This window comes from Ictidomys tridecemlineatus, chromosome 2, assembly GCF_052094955.1.
Source record: "Ictidomys tridecemlineatus isolate mIctTri1 chromosome 2, mIctTri1.hap1, whole genome shotgun sequence".
Taxonomy (NCBI): Eukaryota; Metazoa; Chordata; class Mammalia; order Rodentia; family Sciuridae; genus Ictidomys; species Ictidomys tridecemlineatus.
In genome coordinates this window covers 159865353-159890028 of record NC_135478.1, presented here as the reverse complement: position 1 = coordinate 159890028, position 24676 = coordinate 159865353, and the positions used below count along the sequence as shown (strand labels likewise).

General features: G+C 33.1%; 1 non-coding gene across 1 annotated transcript; it reads right to left on the bottom strand.

Moving 5' to 3' along the window:
* Window positions 1-2523: 2523 nt before the first annotated feature.
* LOC120892140 (small nucleolar RNA U13) lies at window positions 2524-2620 on the bottom strand. Its single transcript, XR_005736795.1, has one exon. It is a non-coding gene; the product is annotated as a small nucleolar RNA U13 (small nucleolar RNA).
* Window positions 2621-24676: the final 22056 nt, after the last annotated feature.

Below are 24676 nucleotides of genomic sequence, written 5' to 3'. Positions count from 1 at the left end.
TTTTGAACCTTTTCTTTGACATTGCAGTTTTACAGTGGGAAAGTGACCCTCAGAATCAGGATGAATAAAAGACACTCCACTAATAATGTTTGTCCTGTGGGAAAATATATATACACATCAGAATACATTCATTAATTAGAAAATGAAACATAAAATTCTCACTGTTAATATCCCAACACTGTGTCTGATTAATTACTAAATAAAATAGTTAAATTTACCACAAAACAGAAAACCACATTTTTGTCACATAAAATTCAAATGCCTAGTAATTTGTAAGTTCCTTAAGATTAGTGGAGTCTTGTATCTTCTAAATTTCTCCTGGGATCAAAGATCATGACACCCAAATATGCTCTGGAAGACTCTTACCTAGTTGATGTTTTATGTTTTAATTAAGATTCAAAGTAATTTAGAAACTGAAACCAAGGTTCAAATGAGTAATGCTCACTTATCTTGGGCTAGTATTATAACCTACTCTCTATTTTTATAGAAGAGAGAAAAAATGACAAATAATTTTGAAATAAAGCAAGTTTTTAAAAAGTAGCCTAATAAAAGTGATTGTAAGTCTTAAAGCATTCTTGCTAAAGTTCTGAGAGATAATAGGAAATTATTTCATCAAATGAACCCCATTTTGAAGCTTACCTCTAAGAGGTAACATTGAAAATCAATTTCAATATGGAATGAATATTAAACTTTTAATATAAAAGTCCACGTTTCTACTCGTGGTATGCCTGAACAATACTGCTAGATCCAAAAATATCTTCAAGTATCAAATCTTCTAAAGAAGCTTTAACTTTAACAGGACAATATGAAAGATATTTCTTTCAGCAAGAATTTTATTTCCAATAAAGCTAAGCTTATAATTTTGTTGCTTGTCTCATCCATATCTTTCCTAATTTTGGCTCTGATTAATCTATCAATGATTATAAAAAATGTGTTGGAATTTCCTTCCTTGAGATTGAATGTCAATTTCATCTTGTAATTCTTTCAATTTTGCTGTATATATTTTCAGAGGCTTTTATGTACTTACAAGTTTAGAATTGTTATTATAATCTTAGTAAATCAAGCCCTTTATACTAAGTGACTGTGTATGTAACAGTGCTTTTTAAGGTAAAGTGTATTTTATTCTCACATTAATGTAATTAACCAAGCTTTCTTTTTTCTTTTTTTTAGAGTTGTCAAGATTTATTTTTTCTCATTAAAGAATTAAACAATAACCAATACCACTAACAAAAAATAATGTTCTAATAGAAAGAAAATAATCTGATTATGTTCCCTAAAATAGAAAGAACATAATCTCAGATTAAAAGGAAAAGTGCTTTAAATTTCGAATATTTAGCTTTATAAAAAAAAATGTACCATATGGCCTTTTTTTTCTCCTTCCTTCCTATTCTTTTTCTCCTTCTTCTCCCTTTTTTCCTCCTCCTCCTCCTTCTCCTTCTTCTTCTTTTTCTTCTTCTCCTTCTCCTTCTCCTTCTCCTTCTTCTTCTTCTTCTTCTTGAGACAGGGTCTTACTATGCTTCCCACACTGGCACAGGTTGAGACCAGTGAACTTAAGTGATTCTCCATAGTGCTGGGACCATATGCATGTGCCACGACGCCCAAATATAGAAACTTTTTGATAGCAGCTCTCCATTGCTGGCGGTATTTATGCAAGGTGTGTTGCAAAAGGAATTCTTCAACTAAGTAGCAGATCACAAATACCAATCTACATATCAGTATCTGCCCATAAAGTTTTCCAGATCTCATTTTCAAATGAGAAACAAAAAGGCAATACAGTACATTTTTTAATAAAGCTAATTATTTGAAATTTCCAAGCTTTAGATTAATATTTACCTGCTATATCTTGTTAATCCTTTACTTAGAACATTTTTGTGTCTTATTTTTAAGTGACACTTATAAACAGCATATAGCTAGGTTTGCATGAGTAAAATCTGAAAATTCAGTCTTTTAAAAATTTACTTGCTCATATTTCTTAGGTACTTAAATTGCAAGCAGCATATTGCACCACTAAATTCCTTGATGTAGATCTCAAAACAAATTTTCTCACACACAAAAAAGCAAAAAACAAAACAACAAAACCCCCCAAACATACCAGAATTATGAACTGAATATTTTTGCTAGTGCCCAATTCATATGCTGAAATATAAACTCTTAATGTGAGAGTATTAGGAGGTAAAGCCTTTGACAAGTAATAAGGATGGGACCTTTGTGAATGGGACTGGTGCTCTTACAAGAGGATCCAGAGAGCTCTCTCATCTTCCCATTATGTGAGCAAACAATGGGTGGTTGAGAATCTGAAGCCCAAAGAGAGTCCCCCAGCAGAATGACCACACCACACTATGATCTTAGACTTTCAATAACTTGAATTATGAGAAATAGTTGTCTGAAGTTTATTAGCCACCCATTCAAGGATACTAAGACAACACCTAACACCATTAACCTTTCTTCCTTCCTTTCTTCGTTCCTTCCTTTCTCTCTCTCTCTCTCTCTCTCTCTCTCTCTCTCTCTCTCTCTCTCCACCTAATTCAGGTAATGTGCTAACATTGCAATAAGTTTCAAGGTAGTCACATCTCACACAACAGCCTGAAAAACCAATCATCATGTTTATGAACACGAGGATCCTGATAATTAACTTCTTTTGTCAACTTGGCTAAGCTCTGGAACACATCTGTTTGGCCAAACACTAGTGTAGATGTTGTTGTGAAGGCATTTTAAAGATGTGATTAACATTTACAACCATTTGACTTTAAATAAAAGCAGATTATCTCTTATAATATGGACGTGCCTCAGTCAATTGAAGGCCTGAAGAGCAAAGATGCATTTCCTGAATAAGAAGGAATCCTACTTCCAGACTATAACATAGAGATCTTAGTTGAGTTCCAGCCTGCTGACCTGCCTTTGCACATTTTAGACTCAACACTATAGCATCAACTTTTTCCAGAATTTTCAGCCTGTCAGCCTGCACTATAGAATCCAGACTTAACCAACCCCCACAATCAGAGTCGGTTCCTTTAAGAAAAAAAAAAAAAGTTCTTGAAATATAAATGAAATACATAGAAGTACAGATACAGTAGATACATATTGGTTCTCATTCTCCAGAGAATCCTGACTAGACAAACGCCTTAGCACATTCAATAATTTCTTCGTATTTTCTCATACCCAATTCATAGCCAAATTTTCCAGATTTCCATTCAGTATCCAAGTCAGTGTCTACTCCAGGAGTATGCATTGCCATGTTCCTCCCCGCTTGTAATCTAGAGTAACATGTTTTTTATGATACCAACTACATCAATAGATTTTACCAGTTGTTCTGGGAAATTTCCACATGCTAGAAGAATAATTACTTTCTGAAGACAAACTTCTGTGGCTTCTGAAAGTTAGATCTAAAGTCTTCATTAGATTTAGATTCAACCATCTGGGCAAGAAATTGATCATGATTAACTTTTAAAATTTGCATTGTCTCCTCTCAGGAGACACAGAATGCTTATATCCTGTTATTAGGCACCATGGGTTGGCATAGTGTCTGAATAATCTTTTTTAGGGAAAGTTACATTTTTTCCGCTTGCAATCAGAACATAGTTTATGTGGTATCATAGTGCCAGTTTTTTTTATGTTTTCCAACAGATTTTTTATCATTATTTGTTCATTTTTAGACTCACATGACAGTAGAGTGCATTTTGGCATGTTACACATTCATAGAGTATAACTTATTCTAATTTGGACCCCATTCTTGTGGTTGTGCATGATGTGGTGTTACCCTCATCATGTTCATATACAAGAATAGGAAGTCTATTTCTGACTAATTCCACTGTCTTTCCTATTCCCCTCTCTGTCTCTTCCCTTCATTTCCCTTTGTCTAATCCAATTGACTTCTATTCTTCTCCTCCTTCCTTTCCTTCCTCTCCTTCCCCTCCTTCCCCTCCGTTGTTGGGGGTTAGTATCCACATATCAGAGAAAACATTCTGCCTTTGGTTTTGGGGGATTGGCTTGTTTTACTTAACATGATGATTCTCCAGTTCTATCCATTTACCTGCAAATGCTTTAAATTCATTCTTCTTTATGGCTGTTATTCAATTGTGTATATATACCACATTTTCTTTATCTATTCATCTGTTGAAGGAAACCCAGGTTGTTTCCATAGTTTAGCTATTGTGAATTGAGTTGCTATAAACAATGATGTGGCTGTGTCACTATAGTATGCTGATTTTAAGTCCTTTGAGTATAAACAGAAAAGTGGGATAAGAATGTCATATTTCTTTTCCTACTTCTATCACTGTTAGCATATTTATTAGCTTGACTTTAAACTTAGATGCTCTGATTGTCTGATATATTTTAATCTGTAGGAAGTATGATCATTAGTATTTCATTTAGTGATAGTATGTTTAGGTTTACAAACTTACTTATTTTCTCAATTAACATTCCATCTAGAATATCAGATCTTTATCCTAAAATATGGCTGCAGATAGGTACCACACAGGCCCTCAGGAAAAACTGCCTTGTACAGAAGATCATACTCTCACTGCTGTTTTCAGATTATAACTTAGCCTTTTATTTTTACATGGGGAGAATGAAAAGACTCACTTGTATTACCCTTACCATTTGTAAGCAACACAGCAACACAATGTAAATTAAGTTGCATTAATTTTATGTACATTTTAATTATTTTTGTATGCAATGATTTGCTGAAGTATCTAAATATGACATACTAATGGTAACCAAAACTAAATAATTTGGTTAAAAATTACTTGAATATTGCAATCTTAAAGTACATTGGTAGAAATTATTTTCATCCATATCTACAATTGTATAAATAGTAATATCTTATTTAACATAATATGTTTCCTGGTATTTTATTAGTTTTTTTACCCTCTGTTTCTTCCTTTACAATTATAAATGGGAAGAGTTATTTTTGGGAAATTTAACTATTAAGAAAAAAAATTTAAACTATGTACAGTAAGGACAAATGGTCTTTCAGCAGCTCAATCTATATTGGGTCTTCAAAAGTTTACTCTTAATTGCTTTCCTCTGTGGCTATATCTATCTAAACATTTTTAGAAAAAAAACAGCTTTATAGAAAACAAATTCTGTAGGTTGTGGGAACACACCCAATGGACCCTTACTGTGGGAGATCCTAAGGACATAAATCATTCTGTCTTTCTTTTTGCTTTACCCTTGAAATTAAAATCTAGCCATGGTTTGCTTTTATCTTACAGAGAGAAATTGAGATATTTTTATATTTTAGTTATTTTTTCAGTTCTGCCATGTGAGTAAAAAAAAACTGGTCCTTTGGCTATAAAAGAATTAGGGGCTTGTGAGAAGAGAGTCATCGTCCTCACCATCCATGGGATTAATTACAAGCAATATAAAAGGAAGCAGTGTCAGAATTTGGACTCTGTTATATTAATAGTCTAGAAATAAATTTTAAGTAACACTGGTTTCCTCTTAGTTATTTTTTTTCCAAAATAGGATTCACCAAAATCCACTGGACATTTATTTCATTTTTTATTTGATATGACCAAAGTATCTGCAATCTTAAATGTGTTCTTTATCAAAAGAATCAAAGTCATGCACTTTTGAGCAGATGTATTTAAAGAATGGCAGTTTCCCCTTTGCTAGAACAATATTCCCCTCTCAGTAACTGATGTTCAACAGAAGACTAATGAAGGTATTACAGTGGAAATTAGCCTCTACATTACCTCCTGGGTTTGGTTGCCCTACTGAGACTCTCAATCTGCCCTCTGCCCTTCAAAGGGCTCCCTGGAGAAAGCTGGAAACAGGTGCTGGGGATCTTGCCATTAATTCAGATCAGCAATCTTAGTTAATTATGTGGAAGTTTCTTAACCCAGTCTTTAAAGGCAAAGTTGATGAGGCCAAAATGATTAAAATATAATAACCCTTTCTTTCCATCTCTTAAGTCAATTTTATTATTTCTAATTATGGTCCTTAAATTTTCTTAGGTTTAAGTCTTTGAATAAATAAGTAAACGTGGCCAATATAACAGGGAGGGGCTGTGTTTTAGTCAGACTTTTACCACTATGACCAAAAGACCTGCCAGGAGCAATTTTAAATGAGGAAAAGTTTATCTGGGGCTCATGATTTCAGAGGTTTAAATCCATAGATGGCCCTCTCCATTGTTCTGGGCCTGAGGTGAGGCAGAATATCACAGTGAAGGGTATGGTGGAGGAAAGCTGCTCAGACAGTGTTATCAGGAAGCAGAGAGAAAGAAACCCTTCTCTAACAAGGACAAAATATATATGCCCAATGACCCACCTCCTGCAGCCACACCCTACCTGCCTTCAGTTATCACCCTGTTAACCATTCTTATCAGGGGATTAAGGCACTGATTAGGATAAAACTCTCATAAGCCAATTATTTCTCCTCTAAACTTTCATGCCTTATCTTACACATGAGCTTTGAAGGATATCTCATATCTAAACAGGGCAGGAGAAGATTCCTCTTAATTTACTTTTATGTAGAATATCGTGAAATCAGTATATTCCAATAAACATTCCACATACTAAGGGTGTAACTAGATGGCGGTAGAAAGGAAAAAGCTGTTATAAAGCAAAAATATATCAGAAATACTGAATTTATTAGAGATTTCTTTTGTTGTAGAACTTTAAAGTCTGTTCAATATAACTTGTATTATTACAAATTAAGGAGATGAATATATTATGCATATCACATACAAACTCTTTAATCACATATAAACTCTTTTTAAAAAAAATCTTGAACACTATTTAGTAAGAGAATTTTACGAGTCTTAAGAAAATCTTGAATTGTCTTTTTTTCAGGTTTCTGCAACACAATTGTCCAATACATGTATTTTTAACTCTTTCTTTCTTTAAAATGTTTTCTATCTTGACTATTTTTCTGTGAATGCCACATTTAAGGTTGGAGACCTTTCAATTTCCAAGTTTTCCTTGGTGTTAAGACAAACTCTTTCTGATATGTGTGATGTTTGTTAGGCTGAAGTGTCCACTTTATTTTTCCAAGCTATTTTTCAATATTTGTATCATTCTTTTTGAAAGCAAAAAAAAAATGATAGGAAATTTTTTCTCTACTATTTAATGAAATACTCTGAGATCTCTTTGAATTGTAACCCAGGGGTCTATATTTAAAATGGAAATCAGCCTTACTTACTCAAGACACCACCTTGGTTGAAATACAGGAATATATTGAAACATGGAACCTAACTGTTATCTCCTGAAAAAACAGTCTATGAAATGAATCATATATACTGTGATAGCACTCCTAGGGTTATGTAGTGCGTCACCTGTGCTTCTCTACACAGTGCCTCTGAACAAAACCAAAAGCAGTTTAAAGGTGCACAATATTACCCCATTTGTCATAGGAAAGCCCACAGTCTCTTCTGGTGTGGGAGGCTAAATGACAAAAGAATAAACAAACTGATTTTTCAAATTTATCATTTTTAGTTTCTGCATTTATCTTTACCAATCAGTTTCTTCCTCCTTTGATCACAAATTAATAAACCATAGAGTATACAATTCCTTTACCTGTTGATTTGTACCATCTGAATTTTTTCCACAAGCACTCTTTCTCTGGAGTCTAGTAACATAAGGGTAAAATGCTATTACCAGCTTTTCTTAATGGCACCTTTTGGTTTGGGAACTGAGTTTCATACTAATTCACATTCCGATTGACAATTTATCTATGCAAAATTATTTTTGAAACACTTTAAAAATATATTGCTTATTTGATTCTTGAGATTTCTTTATTGTACTGTGGTATTTTTATTACTTATTTACTTGTCCACATATTTTAGTGGAGCATTATAATTATACATAATGGTAGGACTCATTGTTACATATGTATCATAGTATTTTTCAAAAAGTTTTTGGACTGTATCTTCATGCAAGTATATTGCTTAAATATGATTACTTAGGGTTTTTCTGATCAGATTAACATTGATTCAGAATGTCCTCACTATTAAAACTTATGCTACTGATATTATCAAAACTGTGGATGCAAAATATCATTTCTAGATAGAATTATATCGTATTACTATTTTTTGAGGGGAGGGAAAACATTTTCCCATTGTATATTTTAAATTGAGCTGTGCAGACCCAAAGTTCTACCATTTGCTCCAAGATCTCTCAGTTCTCTGCTTCCCTTTCTGTTATATTATTGGTAAGATTCTTACGTAATTTTCAGTACTTTTCCCACTGGACTTTGATTTTTTTAAAGTGGGATGCTTTTATTTTCCATAGTACCTACATAGTGTCTGAAATAATGAATGTTAAAAGTTCACTGATAGGACAGATATGATTCTACAGAGTATGTTCTAGATATTTTCTTAAGAATCCTAAGCAGGGGCTGGGGCTGGGGCTGGGGCTAAGTGGTAGCACACTTGCCTGGCATGTGTGAGGCACTGGGTTTGGTCCTCAGCACCACATATAGATAAATAAAATAAAGGTCTATCAACAACTAAAAAAAAAATTAAAAAAAGAATTCTAAGCAAACATTCTTTCTATCAACTGAACTATATCTTTCTGTATTTTAGGTCCTTCATAAGATCCTTTATCACCTGCAAAATGTTTTTAAGTTATCTTCCAAGACTTCTAAACTGAAATTAATTTAAAAATTGTTAATATAAGTAGTTTGATGGAGAGGTAGTCATGCCAGAAATTAATGCATTTGTTTCATTATAGTTGTTTATATAAAAGCTACCTACGGAATTCTTTGGAAAATTCATGTTTTCTCTCTGCCACATAATTTAAAACAAATGTGGGAAAATACTTATGATTGTGTTAAGCCAAAGATTTTGCTCAGTTCAAAATTATTCCTTAGTTGAAAAATCAATAGTATTTATACAGATATGATGCTACCATCTGATCTTTTCACCAAGAATTGAAAATCAGATTTTCATGTTGCAACACAAATTATTGTTTATTTTTAATCACAGACTCGATTAAAAATAAGAGCGTCCTTTACCTTCCCTTTTCTTATCATTGGCATGGAATCTCTTTGATGATTTACCCTTGAGACAGATATTGATTTCTGCCTCCTTTGCCCTATAAATGCTCCTCTATTTTCAGTCAAGTGTGATGAGTATTAGGTTAGCACAAGGGTAGGAATGTAAACCAAGATGACTTATTTTTGAGAAAACAAAGCAAGAACATCTTAAAAGCACCATAGCTTTCTGTAACCTTCTTGACAATCAAATAATGAGACTATAAAATTCAGACTCAGGTATATTTAGTTATTTTTATATTTCTACAGAAATCCATATTTAATATTCTATGTGTTCATTAGTCCAATAATTTTTTGTTATTATTATTAAGTATCATTTTTAGTGGGAGAAATATTTCCAGGACAACTAAGATCATCATAATTTCCTAGCTTTCCAGAAAAAAATGAATACAGAATATGGGTCTAAGAGAAATTAGTCCCTAAATATTTTTTTTTAAAAAAAATATGTCACATTATACATGGGGTATGAATTGATTTGTTGATTAAGAGCCAATGCCAAAGATTGAGCACTGAGGTTTCAGGATGAAGCAATTCATTTATAGCCAACAAACTAGCAGCTCTTATGCTAAATGAAAAGCATACAATTTATTTGAAGGAAGGGAGTATAATAACATGATGAAATATGTTTTTGAAGAATGTCTAACCAAAAGTCATAGCACTGCCTTAGGAAGAACAAAAACATTAGCTAAGTAATACCAAGTCAGTTGACTATGAAAGCTCTGTAAATAAAAGAAATGGCCTCAGTCCTTTGAAGCAAATTCAAACGTATCAGATTGTAAACATTAGTATATTGTTTTATTTTTTTCAAGTCCTATTTGAATCCAGGTGTCTATTGCAGTCAGAAGAATGCCCTCTCAAAGATTTCTACATCCTGATCCCTGGAATTTCTGAATATGTTGGTACACATGGCCAAGGGGGTTAAGGTTACAGATAGAATTCGGATTACTAATCAACTGACCTTGAGATGGAGGGTTAACCTGGACTAGTCAAGTAATGGGCTCAATGTAGTCAGGACGGTTTTTATAAACAGAAGAGGGAAGCAGAAAAGAGTGAACCGGAGAGATAGTGACATGAAAAGGACTCAGTCTGATTTGTCAGCACTGGAGGTAGAGACATGGGATAATGAGCCATGGAATGCAAGCATCTTCTTTTAAGAAAAAGACAAAGAAATAGTTTCTGGTAGAGCTTCTGCAGAGGAATGCCAGGAAGCAGTGCTAACACCTTAGGTTTAGCCCATGAAAATCCATTTTGAATTTGAACTTCAGAACTCTAGGATGATGACATTATGTTGTTTTAAGGCATAATATTTGTGGCAGTTTGTGACAGTTTGTGACAGCAGCCACGGGAGAAAAATACAATGTTTAACAGAAGATGAAATCTGAAGAGACCTCCATGAAGCCACTCAAGATAAAAGAAAATTCAATTACTGTAAGTGAAAGCTACTATCATTCAATGAATCTCCTTTCTCTTTCTTTCTTCAATTTGTTTAGATAAATCCCTGAGAAAAGTGGGAATCAGGAGGGAAAAGTGCTTTATGGACTTGCCTACATGACCCAAATATCTGAATCATACAAATGACCAGGGAGTTAACTTATTTTTCCTTCAGACCTAGATAAAAAGTCTCTAAAGTCAACACTTTTCCTCCAATATATCATCACATATTTTTTTAATTTCATTGCTTGAAGAGTCGTAGGTGGGCAAAGGAAAGTTTAAAAATGTTATACATTGCTGGGCATGGGGGCATAGGTCTGTAATCTCAGCAGCTTGGGAGGCTGAGGCAGGAGGATCATGAGCTCAAAGCCAACCTCGACCAAAGTGAGGCACTAAGCAATTCAGTGAGACCTTGTCTCTAAATAAAATATAAAATAGGGCTGGGGATGTGGCTCAATGGTCCAGTGCCACCCCCCTGGAGTTCAATCCCTGGTACCCGCTCCTCCCCCACCAAAAGTTATTCATAAATAGAGCTGAATATGATGCTTCTATAGAAGAGAAAATACTTGTTTTATAGAGTATTTACTTATGAACATTATTTATAAGACTTATACATAAAACTGTAAAATGGTTTCAATATTTAGACATAAACCTTATATCTTTAGAGCTGAATATCTAAGAGACCTATAGATGTAGGTCAAATGAAGATGCTACACAGAGTTAATGTCATGAGTTTTCCCTGACTTCTACCAAATTTCTAAAACTAAAAACACAAAATAAAGTGAAACTCTTTAATTTCAGTTGTTTGAGGAAGTAGCTCAATTGGGACAATGAAAAATAGCATTAAGGTCAAAAGAGTAGAAGCAAAAGAGCAAGAGACACACTCTCTCCTTAGGGCCTTTGCACTTTCTGCTGTGTTTTTCCAGAATGCAATTTCCTAGATGCCCAGGTGGCTTACTCTTTCATTATTTCTAGTCTTTTTTGTTAGTGGGAATTTTTATTTTTGCCCTATAAATATTCAGTGTCCCTCTGTGACTTTCCATATCCTTCCTGTTTTATTTGTTCTTTTTAGCATTTAGTTTTATGTAATATGTTGTGTCTTGTCTGATTGGTTTTTTTTCTTTATTTTGCCTTCTGACATATTTCATGTTTATTCTATTCAACCTGGAGCAGTGATACTGCATTCAAAGATGTAAGGCACAGTGAGCTTTACCCAATTCCACGTTCATGAGGTTTTCAGAAAAACCATAGGGTCACTTTGTACAGTAACAGCACAGCAAAATTCTCCTGTCTCCCAGGCTCTGTCTCCATATGACCTGTTGTTTTACAGGGGTGTGAAAGTTCCTGTGGATGATACTAAATGAGTTGTGAATTTGGTTGGATGTGGTTTGAATGTGACCCCCAATTTTCATGTGTTGGAATTTAGTTCCTGTTATGAGGAAGGGTAGAAATTTAATCTGACTATGAAGTTTTTTAGAGCTGGGAACTTTGGAGGTGATAAACATTAGACAAGGTTGTTTGAGCAAAGCCCCAATGATTGAATCCTGGGGACTTCATGAGAAGAGGTTGAGAGACCAGAAAAGAGACACACAAGAGTTTTCTCTCCTGTCATATGATGCCTACTGGCTCTACCAGCAAGAAGACCATCACCAGATATGCCCCCCTGACCTCTGACCTCTAGAAACCTGAACCAAAATAAACTACTTTCCTTGACAACTCACCCAGCCTATGATATTGAGGTTATTAGCAATAGAAAATGAATGAATACATGTGCAGTCCACCTCAGCTCAGGAAAGTCGTTGCCTTAGAGCCTGGTTTTTTGTTTTTTGGGTTTTTTTTTGCTTTTAGATTTTGCTAACCACTTCTTTTCATGGGTATATGATCAATTCTTGTTTTCTAGGAAGTTACATCTGGCAATTAGAAATTATGAAATAAACACAAACCTTGCATTAAGGTACAAATGAATTCTTGGTACATAGCATTGAACTAGGGTCCTATATACTTCTAGAGATTCCTTTAGTTAAGGTTGAGTGGAGATTAGATGTAAGGTCATGTTCTGAGGATAGAAGAAATCACAAAACCAACTTGCAAAATGTACAACTGTCTCAATGTCTAAGAGGTGAATATCCTCGCATTCCTTGGTATTGGAGTGCTAGTGGCTCAAAATGAGCTAAAATATCTTCAGGGATGTTTGAAATAACGAATATTAAAGGTTATTTAAAGAAAAGCTATAGTGAAAGAAATACAAGTCACCCATTGGGATTTTGTAGGAAACTATTCTATTTTACCTAATAAAGGAGACTAATTTCTAGATAAATTTGTGTTAGTTCCATGTCATAAGTTCTCAGTCAATACTTTCACTCCAGTCAGTGAATTTTCTGCCTGAAGAATTTAGTAAAATTTTTATTCATGGAATTTGAATCATCTTAAAGATCAAACAAAATGTCATATAATCGTTTCATGTTTTATAGTTTCCAACTGTTGTGTTATAGTGGACTTACTCTGATTTTTATAAATATTATTCTCATTAAAGAATCATTTTTAGAAGAAAATCCTAAGTGTTCTTAATTCTCCTCCCCTTCTCTGAATACATTTCCCACCCTCCCTAACAGTAATTGTGATTCTATATGCCTGCATTTTAAGAATAGGAGGGAAAATTATGCATCACATCTAGTTTAACACAGTTACTGCTTTCATGACATACTTTTTCCTGTCCATGTAGCTCCCAGTGAAGAACCCTAAAATGACAAGATTGCAAAAGTGAGGAGCCTGGCCTCCTGGTTCCTAATCATAGGAAAACCATGTAAGAATCCAACTGGCTATTTAAAGTTACTGACATTATGACATTTGTATGTTTTTGAAGTTTGTGTTTAATTGCCCTAACTAGCAGAGAGAATAATAGCAAAGGAACCAGTTGATTTAGAGATTTTAGAGAGAAAGGAGATTTGTCATCCAAATCCAATGAGAATTGCCTGTAAAAAAAAAAAAAGATTTTTGAAGTATTGTAACGTTATAAATCATACTTAGTATAATCATGGTATCCTTAAGAGCACATAGAACAAAAAAACTTATAAAAATATTTTTTTTAATAATAAAGGGATTCTATCTTTTTCTTCTTTATTTATTTATATATAACAGCAGAATGCATTACAATTCTTATTACCTATATAGAGCATGAACATAGAACAAAAAACTTATAAAAATAAAAGTTTTAAGAAAGTGAACATTTGTTTTATACTTACATTATAACTATACGAAGTCAATAATGTGATATTTGTTTACATATTTTTATATAATATACATTATTTTATAACTAAGAAAATACATATAAATACATATGTAAATAAGAGAAATGCTAACTTCCTTTTATAATCTTTTCAACAATATCATTTTATAAAAAAGAGAACTAAAGTTAAATGGACTAAGATCACCAAATCTGTAATTCTAACTTGAGTTTGTATGGTTACAAAACCTTTGTTTTCTCTAATAAGCCATGAATATGCTTAAACACACATGTACATCACACAGCAAACACAACAAATAAAATAATACACACACAACACAAATATATCACAAACATGGTTTCACACATTCCACAAACGTTATTGCAGACTTGCATATATACACCCTCACCTCTACACAAATAAATACATACAAAGATGTATATATACAAACACATGCTCCTCAAGGGAAACATCAATTATTATTCTTGATTTTGAGTTCAATTTAACAAGGATAAGTATATTTCCAACTAGGAATATTATGTTTGCCTATAAAATTTATTTTTCTTTTTGGCTATTAATAACCCTACAATATATGAGTGAGATAAGATTTTCATGTTGACTGTTGCTATTACTCTATCATTATATATTCATACAGTTGTGGAAAATAACAGTGGATACCAGAGTATTCCACATAGCAGTAAATATTTTTAATGCTGGTGAGAGTTGGGGATAGACTGCATCAAGTCCTTGAAATGACATTTTCATCTGTGATAGGGTATTTCATAATAGAGTATAATGGTAAGGTCAAAAAGGCAAATTGGATACTAATTACAGTACCCTTAGAAGAAACAGTGTCATTAGAATTTTATTTTGGAGGTTAGGGGTGTGCAAAGGGGTTAGCAAACTACGGACTGTAGTTTAGTCTCCTATTTTGTAATTAAAATTTTATTGGAACACAAGCACCCTATTCATTTATGTATTATCTAAGCTGCTGTTGTGTAATAACATTACAGTTGAGTAGCGGTGACAGAGAACACATGGCTGACAACCTAAAGCCTTTACTATCTTTCTTGTCCTTTAAGAAAAATTTGTTGACTCTGGTGTAGATAAAGCAGAATTTCTGAAGTATTTTTAGCAGAATGTGGTAAAATAAGAACTGCTTCAAAAAGCAAACCTTAGGTATCATGTTAGGAGTAGAGGGGATAGGAAAAAAACAACTTGGGTTTTTGGTACAATAGGAAGGAAGGGAAGGGAAAGTTTGAATGCCGAGTAGCAAAGAAAATATAAAAAAGGAAACAACTTGACAAAATTGCAGAGCTGGGATGTAGTTGATCATCAGCTTCTCCTCTGACAGGCCTGCTCTTGACTGCCAGCTCACCTGAGGCTCCTTGTGGGAGAACTGCAACTGGTCACCAGGCAGCTTTTATAACATCAGCTTTCAGATTTCCAGGTGGGGTTGCCTCATGCTCTGTGTATGTATATCTACACACTCAATATTTAGACCTCGTGGATTGCAGTTCTTTATAATGCTTCTGTTGTCCCACTTGGCTATTCAGCAAGACACCCTCATCCCCCAGATATCTCTTTGGTGATGGGATTTCTCTGTTCCTTAGGACCTCACCATTCAAGGTAGTGCTTTCTCTCACATGTGTATGTGTTTTCTCCCTCTCCTCTCCTCTTCTCTCCTCTCCTCTCCTCTCCTCTCCTCTCCTCTCCTCTCCTCTCCTCTCCTCTCCTCTCCTCTCCTCTCTTCTCCTCTCCTCTCCTCTAAAAAAAATTGTCTTGATATTTTCTAGTTCATCAGTGTTTTTCTTTTCACTGATGCATCTTTGTCAGCTTATAAATATGTTGCAATACAATGAAATTTATCCCATCTTGAAATAGACATCCAGACAAAAGTCTCCCTCGTCTTCTATTTCTGTGCTCTGTTTTACAACAAAACCATTTTGGTTGATTGTGCACACTTTTGCATTATTTTTTCCTCCCATTCTCATTTAAACATAATTCAATTAGATTCACCATATGCAGAAAGAGCTCTTACACAACCAGCAATGACCACCACATTGTCCAACTAGTTAGTCCTGTCATTTCAGCCTATCATTAGCAATTCAAGAGGTGTTCTTTCTCCCTTTCTTATTTTACTCCATATTGTTATTGGTCCATTATAGCTGCACATATTGGTGATATTTGCTATTACATATTTGTATATACACCAAATATAACTATATAATTTTACTAACACGACCCCCAGCACTTCCCCTCTCCCTCCCCATATCCCACCTTCTTCCTTCTTTTTGCAATGTATTCTTTTCTTGTTTCTGGAAAGCTACTGTCTGGTTCTTCTCTTATCCACTTTGTTATCTTTCTGAGCTTCTTTATTAATTACTCCATACCTCCCTGACCTGTAAACTTTAGAATGTCACAAAGGGTCTATCTCTGTCCATCACTCTCCTTCTCTCTTTTTCTTTCCTTCCTCTCTTATTTTCCACTAACTCTAGTTGATCTCAACCAGTCTTATAGCTTTAACTACTTTCTCCAGGCTAATGACTCCAACAATATATGTAGCCAGACAATGCTGATGAAATCTACACTCAAAAATTCAACTGCCTACTGATGTCACCACCTCATGACATTTTGTTCTATATTACTTCAATTAAACTGGTGCTCTGCCTCCCAAAATTCCTTTACCTATATGATCCTGGATTGGGTAGGACTTAAGAGAAAGATTTGTGAGATTTAAAAGATGAAAATGAATTAGTTTAAACTTGTGAAGTGTGTATGGGATGCCAACACTGATGCACTGTATGCATATAGTCCTGTCTTATTATTCATTGCAGAGGACCCCAAAACCACAGAGAACAGCTGCTGTACCTCTACCCAGATATGACTACTTTGATCTTCTTTGGGTCCTGAGCCACACAGTTGTACAGTTCTGTGGGGAAGAGTGATACCTCTTTGGAGGTGATCAAGAGTGAAAATACTGAGAATCAAACCCATGGTCTAGTATACCTTTGTGAGTTTCAGATCATCCTTTCTCAACCATGCTTTCTACCCAGAATTTCTTCCTAACTACTAGCACTGAAGCCCAACAGAGACTTCATTCAGACTGACCACCAGAATATGCAAAGGCTCAAGTCATGAATAAATCTCTTATCAACCTTCACAACTGTGTAAGGTCCATTACTGAGTTAAGTTCCTGTACTAATCCTTTATTCTACATCATTAGTAGGATTTATACCTACTGGTTGAATCCTTACAAGTATACTCTGCTTTATTTCTCTATAATAGAAATAAAATATTCGAGATAGCAAATGCTTAATTATTTTCTGACTGCCTCTGGTAGAAAGGAAACTTCATGGGATAGGGAGGTTTATCTGTTTTATTCCTGGCCATATTCATAACTTTTACAGTAGTGTCTAACCAGTAGTATTTGACACATATTGTTAAATGGATAATAATTGTGTATTTGCAAGGATCATTTTGGTTAAACATAGTATCAATATGTAAAAAGAAATAATGATCAGATTTAAGTAAAAATGCTTGAAATATGGCTTAGAAATATTTGCTTTAAGAAAATAAGCTACTCTTAAGTAGTTGAAAGACAGGTAGTAGTATTTTTTTTCCTCCCCGAATAGGTTGAATAATATAGAGTACAATTCCATATTCTACGAGGTGCTTGCCATGCCATGGGGAAGGTTGTTCTCTGAACGTGCAACCTGCATAGTTTCATCAACTGCTAAAGACTAATCAACACTGGTTCACAGTCAGTGACTGAAATTGCTACAAAGAAAAAGAGCCTGTCAATTATGCAGTTATGTTCCTCTTCAAAATTGTTGTATAGTTGCAAACAGACATTTGGCAAAAGTGTTGAATGAGAGGTAAGACATATCATTGCAGGCATACATTTTTTTTTTTCTCTTCTATAGCACTATAGGTTCTGCCTGAAATTTGTTTGTTTTGTGTGATAGATTCTCTTCTCAAAAAGGCAATGGTGTTATTAATTAAACAAAGGAAGAGGCAACTGAGGTGGGATCATGCTAAACTGAAGTTGTTAAATGAATATGAGCTCTTGTACAGAAAACTTCCCCAGTGGTTAGCTAAGCTGTCACCATTTTAGTGCATCTGAGGAAACGTGCTCCAAGATTTGTGTTAGTGTTGGCAAAGGAATGAACTAATTTTAATTCTCAACTCCTAAATCTGACATCAATCCAGAAACTTTGCAGCTAAACTTATCTACATTTGCAGCGCAGCCGATAATTACATTAAGACTATTTACATGGGAAGATAGCCGACTACCTTGTATAAACCGTAAAAGTGAAATTTAGAAAAATTCTACTTTCATATTTCAAAATTTTCAAGTCTATCAAAATTTCTCATTCCTAGAAGGTAGGTCATAAAAGGACTCATAAAAAGATTTTTTTTTCCTCTGGATTGCCCCCAAACTGGCTACAAACTAGATTACTTCCTGGAACTCCTGCCAAAATAAATATTATTAAATACTATCTTTCCCAATTGCCTGTCAATACTGTGAAAGATGGTGTTTATTTGAATATGTGCATCTTTCCCATTGTCAAACTTATATTAAATTTTGCAGTATTTAAGAGAGTTTCATCTATTTTTTGAAGTTGGTCTTTTTACCCCTTCCTTCTTAATCATAATATATAAATATTATTCAGTGTCCCAAGATGAAATTTTCTTTGTTCAGCAATCTATTGGAAATGAATTTTTCTTCTTCATATGTCTAAATATTCAAGTTTTTTGTAATCACTATGATAATAAAGGTATGATTAATTGCTGATTTGGGAAATGGAAGAGACTTTAAAATCTCAATTTTCTTAAAGAGAACTGCTTCAAAAAGGAGGATACATGCTGGGAACAAGGAAAAGATCCAACTGATTTTCTACTGAAAAGATGGATATGATTCAAGTAGATTTCGAGTGAAGGAGAAAAGATTAGTACTCTGCAGTTTGGTGCTGGAAAAAAGCCCCAATTCACATAACATTAACTTAAGTGATTTTTTTAATAGATTAGTTTTAAAGGTATATTTTAGATTCCAATTGTAAAAAAGAATTTTTGAAACTTTTGATTGTGTAAACTTATGTACAAAATATTACTATTGCTAACAAAAAGTGAAACAAAAGACACACACACAACACACACACACACACACATACAAAATCTGTCTCTCTTTTTATTGCTGCTGTCTTTTGGATTATGGCAGACTTGAATTTGCCAATAGAGGGCAATAGTCAAACTAGGATAGACTACATCCATCATTTTTGCAACTTCTAATGAGGGAAAAGGACACATAGAATCCTCATCTGCTTTTATGGATATTGCTGTGTAATTGCAGTGTAATTATGGCACACAACAGCTTCAGAAAATTATCTTTCAAGAAAACAGCTGGTTCTCTTTAACAAACTGAGATGTAATCTCGTCAATTAAAAAAAAAAAAAGTCCAAAGAAAATATTCCAAAAATACATGCTGATAATAAACAAGCAACAAAAAATGAAATAACATAAAAATTTTAAATGGATAAATCAGAGCTGCTGATAAGAAAAAGAAGACAAACTTACACACATAAGAAAATTATGAAGATAGGAGGTACTTCTGATACATTGTTTGATGTTACAGTACAAACAGACTTGGAAAAGTTTTAAAATGTTTTTCCATTTTTCTCCTTTCATTTTTTTGTTTAATTATGTAAACGTTTGGATGTGTGTGTGTGTGTGTGTGTGTGTGTGTGTGTTTGTGTATTTCATATATGAGATATACACAAAAACATGCACAGAAAGATAAGGTATAAGATTTTTTTTCCTACATAATCAGTGCTCTGAATAATTACAAAGTAATTATGGTTGAGCAGTTAAGTCTCTAAATTTGTAATTTTTAATTTTTTTTAACCTTTGATACCAGAGATTGATCCCAGGTACACTTAACAACAGTGCCACATATCCTATTTATTATTTTTTTATTTTGAGATAGGGTCTCTATAAATTGTTGAGGATAGCTTTGAACATATGATCCTCCTGCCTCAGCCTCCTGAACCGCTGGGATTATAAGTGCACCACCACATGTGACTGTTCTAAATTCATAATTTTACTAAGATTTTAGATATGCCAATAGTCTAATAAATGAAAACTTTATAAAACAGGTTATACAAAACTTTTTATTTTTTTAATTTTTTTTATTGGTTGTTCAAAACATTACAAAGCTCTTGACAAAACTTTTTAATTAAAAATTTTTATTGTGGCAAAATATACATGACATAAAATTGATTACCTATTTTAAATATGTAGTTTAATGGCTTGTTGTGTAACCATCAACACCATCCATTTCCAGAACTTATAAGCAAAAAGTTTAAAGGCACAAAACATATCATTAAGTGAAAAATTATGGATAATTCACTTTGACAAATAACTTATTTTATCTTAAATGTTTAAGATTCTTAAGGATTTACCCCCCCCCAGAAAAAATAAATTCACAAGATCAGAAACATAAATATTAATATTTAAATTTTGTTATCCACTTTTCAGATATTTTCAGGTAGTACTATTTAGACATTACATATGAAAAATAAGAATTGGTGATTTGTTTATAGACAGAATGGCATCCATGGTACTATCCTGGCATTCATGACAAATATCTCTTAAGAACTTTATATTTTCAAACTATCTTAATAAGAACAAACATAAAGTAAGAGTACATTACCTACCAAATTTGGCCCTGAGTGGTTGAAATTAAACCAACTAAATACAATATATGAAATTAAAAGTTTTATGTGTACATATGTGAGTGTGTGTTTGTAAGCATATTTGATATGTGTGCAATAGATACATTTTAAAAATCAAATATTATTATGTCTCAGTTTGTTTTGTTTTTAACTATACAGAGTAATTCTTGTAACTAGCAATACTCAGTAGTTCTTAAAGCTTCATCATGCCAGATCTCCTAAGCAGAATTTTTGTGTTTGGGCTTCAGTAATCTGTGTTTAAACAAACCTACAATGATTTTGATGCATCTTAAAATTTGAAAACCACTCTCTTAGTAATATAGGTCATTATCATAATTATTATGATTTAGACAGCACAAATGTTCTTGACTCTAGTTTTGTTATCAAATAAGTCCTGAATAGATATATTTAATTTGGGTAAACTTAAGCTTCTCTGATCATACATGACCATGAACTGACCCTTGATTCTTAAATTTGGTATGGAATTTAGATCTTATGAATTCTTAGCAATAATCTAACATTCAGAAAATTAGAAAACTTGGCACCAAGATGGTTTTAAAAAGTGATTGTCAAAAGATTAGTCTGCTGGTGAACTTAAATTTCAAATCTAAATATTCTAACTTATATGTTGAATTTTAATCAGATTAGGTGGGAAAATGTGTTTTTCAACCAATTTTCTGTATTGATAAAATAACCATGAAATAACTTATGGCAGACATTTTATATCAGATACATTTCTAAATTGACCAAGTATTTTATAGAATATATTTGTCAATGTAGGTATCTGAATGGTTCTATTTCTCTGCATCTGGGTTTAATTTCCCTCATGATTAAGCTCATACCTTATTTTCACATTTGAGGAACCCAACACCAATAGCAGAGGGACATGCCCGTATGTATTTCCCAGCAGTAGGAAAGAAAGTATGCTCAAGTATCCTCCTTGCATGTGTGGTTGCTTATTTCTTTTCTGAGATGTTGTCAGGTACTTTCAAAAGATTGTCAGGAGAATGGAAAATTTAAGTTAACTTCTTGATTTTTCTTCATTTTTATGTTTTGAATTGTTACCTAAGCAACAATGGGTTTTATGCATCTTAAACTGAATTACCAATATAGCATGTGCTGGGAGGTAGGTTTTATTTATTTATTTATTCATTTATTTATTTAGTGTTTTTCTTTTACTTGTTCTAATTAATTATACATAGCAGTAGAATGTATTTTGACACATTGTACACAAATGGAGCATAACTTCTCATTCCTGGACATGAATGGATTAATGTATTTCTAGTATTATAGAAGCTCAGGACTAATTTTATAAAAAAAGTGAAGCTTTTCATGCTGAATTTTACACATATTTTGTGGTGATGTAATAAAAGAAAATAATCCTATATATTATAATTTATTTATAACAAACATGTTTCAATATTCTTGAGTGCATCTATAGTTCAGAAGTGTTTATTTTTTCACAATCTAACATTTGCATTTAATATGATTCAGAGGGTTTAATAACAATACTATATAATTGAACAATCTTATATTATTTTTTAATTATTTTTTATTTATATATGACAGTGGAATGCATTACACTTCTTATTACACATATAGAGCACAATTTTTCACGTCTCTGGTTGTATACAAAGTATATTCACACCAATTTATGTCTTCATAAATGTACTTTGGATAATAATGCCCATCACATTCCACCATCATTTCTAATCCCATGCCCCCTTCCCTCCCCTCCCACCCTTCTGCCCTATCTAGAGTTTGCCTATTCCTCCCATGATCCTCCAACTTCCTTAATAAGACTCCTTTGGCACAAGAATTAAAATCAAGAATCGATAAATGGGATGGACTCAAACTAAAAAGTTTCTTTTCAGCAAAAGAAACAATCTGTGAGGTGAATAGAGAGCCTACGTCTTGGGAGCAAATCTTTACCCCTCACACATCAGATAGAACACTAATCACTAGGGTATATGAAGAACTCAAAAAGTTAAACTCCAAAAAAACAAATAACCCAATCAGAAATATGTCTTGGTTTATCAATGAAATTAATGGTGCTGTGGTCCACATAAGAGTTATAGGAAATAATAGGTAATGAAAAAATTGACAATGTTTTTACCTTTTCAATTCTAATTCCTCAGCCAACCACTGATTTCCAGGTGTCTTTTGTGTGTGTCTATTCCTCTAGCATATCATTTTTCTTCTCTTTGGCTTTGAGTTCAAACATACAAGATCCTGCATGATCTCAATCAAACTACAAAAAACACAGATTTAGATAAATGAAATCACAAGAGTATTGCTCACCTTCTCTGCATATTCCACTAAAAACCATTCCACCTCAATAGTTTACTTTCATAAAAAATTTGCATCAGACCCCAATTAGCAATATATTCTTTGCTTCCTCTGAGTTGGGTGTCTGACATTCTTTATTTTGACCATTGCTCTTCAAACTTTTCATTAATATATTTCTGCAAGCAGAGGTGGGTGGCATTCCTAAGATTTCTGTAGATTTATTTTATCTTTAAGATCTATAGAAAAGTGTTTTATTCTATAATAGAATGAGAATTTTTTTTAAAAAATTGTACCAGGTATAAATTTTCTTTCCTGCAGAATGATGTGCTGCATGTTTTCTATACATTTTCAATAACCCTTATGGATATAATTGCATAATAATATATTTATTTATGCTACTTTGAGAAGTTTAGTCTTGATCAAATTTTAGTAGATGAGGCATTATTTTTTTCACACTTTTTATTGAAGACTTCTGTATTAGAAGTCAGTCATCATTGGAAAATTAAATGTGGGGAATCTGAATAGTAAATATTCAAAAATTTCCTTCCCATCAATTGAGTCTTTACCTTTGGAAACAGTAATTTCCCATTAATTAAGAAGCTAATTAATTCTCTTGGGAAAGGCCATCATATAGGCTGTACTACAGATCCTCAGCACACACTCATTATTGGTTTAAACTTTAAAGGAAATATGGCTTACACCATTAAATAGAGATTCCCCCAATATTAAGACCATATCTCAAGGCTCTGATTTTGCAAATAAAGCTCCATCTAGACTTTGACACTGAATGCAGTACTCAGTGTCAAAGTTCATTCATTACATGATGAATTTAACTGTGACCTTATTATAAGGTGGTAAACAACACTGCAACCTTTTTTTGTTTAATCTTAAATTTTAATAAGATATATAATAGCTGCAATTCCTTTAGACCTCTAGAAATTTTTTTTAAATGCATGTATGACCAATTCTCTCTTAAAAGGTAATCATACATTTAATTACATAATGTTAACATTTGTAATTCTAGTAACATAAAATGAGAGCACATTCGAACAAATGGACTTACAATAAATTACAATAGAACCTAAACCACAATAAACTATATTGCTAAACTATAATTAGCTATGATATTTTCTGAAAGTTTATGGTGAAAAAGTATTCAAATGCAAGACTAGCAACATAACACAAGGCAGGGCACATAGTTATGTAACAGGCCTGTTGCCTAATACAGGAAAGAGTTTATGAGAGATTTCTGAGAAACAGGTAGGCATTGCTACAACCTTACATATCCTTTCTGAGAATGGAAGTTAAGTGAAATATTAAGTGGATAAATATTTAATTCTTGTCTAGAGGACAAGATGAATTAACTAGAATGATAGCCATATGAAAATGCACTTCGAATGATGCACAATAATAGTTGATACCGCATGAGGGAATATAGACAAATGTTTTAATTGAACCAAAAAAACAAAATTGCATCAAAGTTCACAGTTCTAGAACGTCTAAACCAAAGTCAAGTTTTATTGATATTTAAAGCAGCGAAACCACTTTCATCGATCAATTTTGTGTGGTAGATGATGCACTGAGAGACACATCTATATATGCTGCACAAAGCGTTATAAGTAGTGTTGGCAATATATTAAAAATAATGTTGATGTTCAATACAGGTTTTGACTCATAGTTAAATTCTGAAACAGATGACTTTAGTTACTAGAATTATTTCACTGTGGATTTAACATCAAAAGCAATTTGTATTCCTAAAAGACTCAATTAGTAGACTAAAAAAACATTCCTTTTGATGTAAACTATCGATGTAAAATTTGCTAATAATGTGAAGCAACATTTTAGTACCTTCTCTATGTAAAATACTGAGTTACTTATATTGAGGATTTATCTAAGGAATACTCAGTATAGAAATCTTGGAGTAAATTTGAGAAAACGGCAAGAAATGCACATGTGTATGATATGTGTGTGCATATATTTATGAGAAAGACATAAATGTACCCA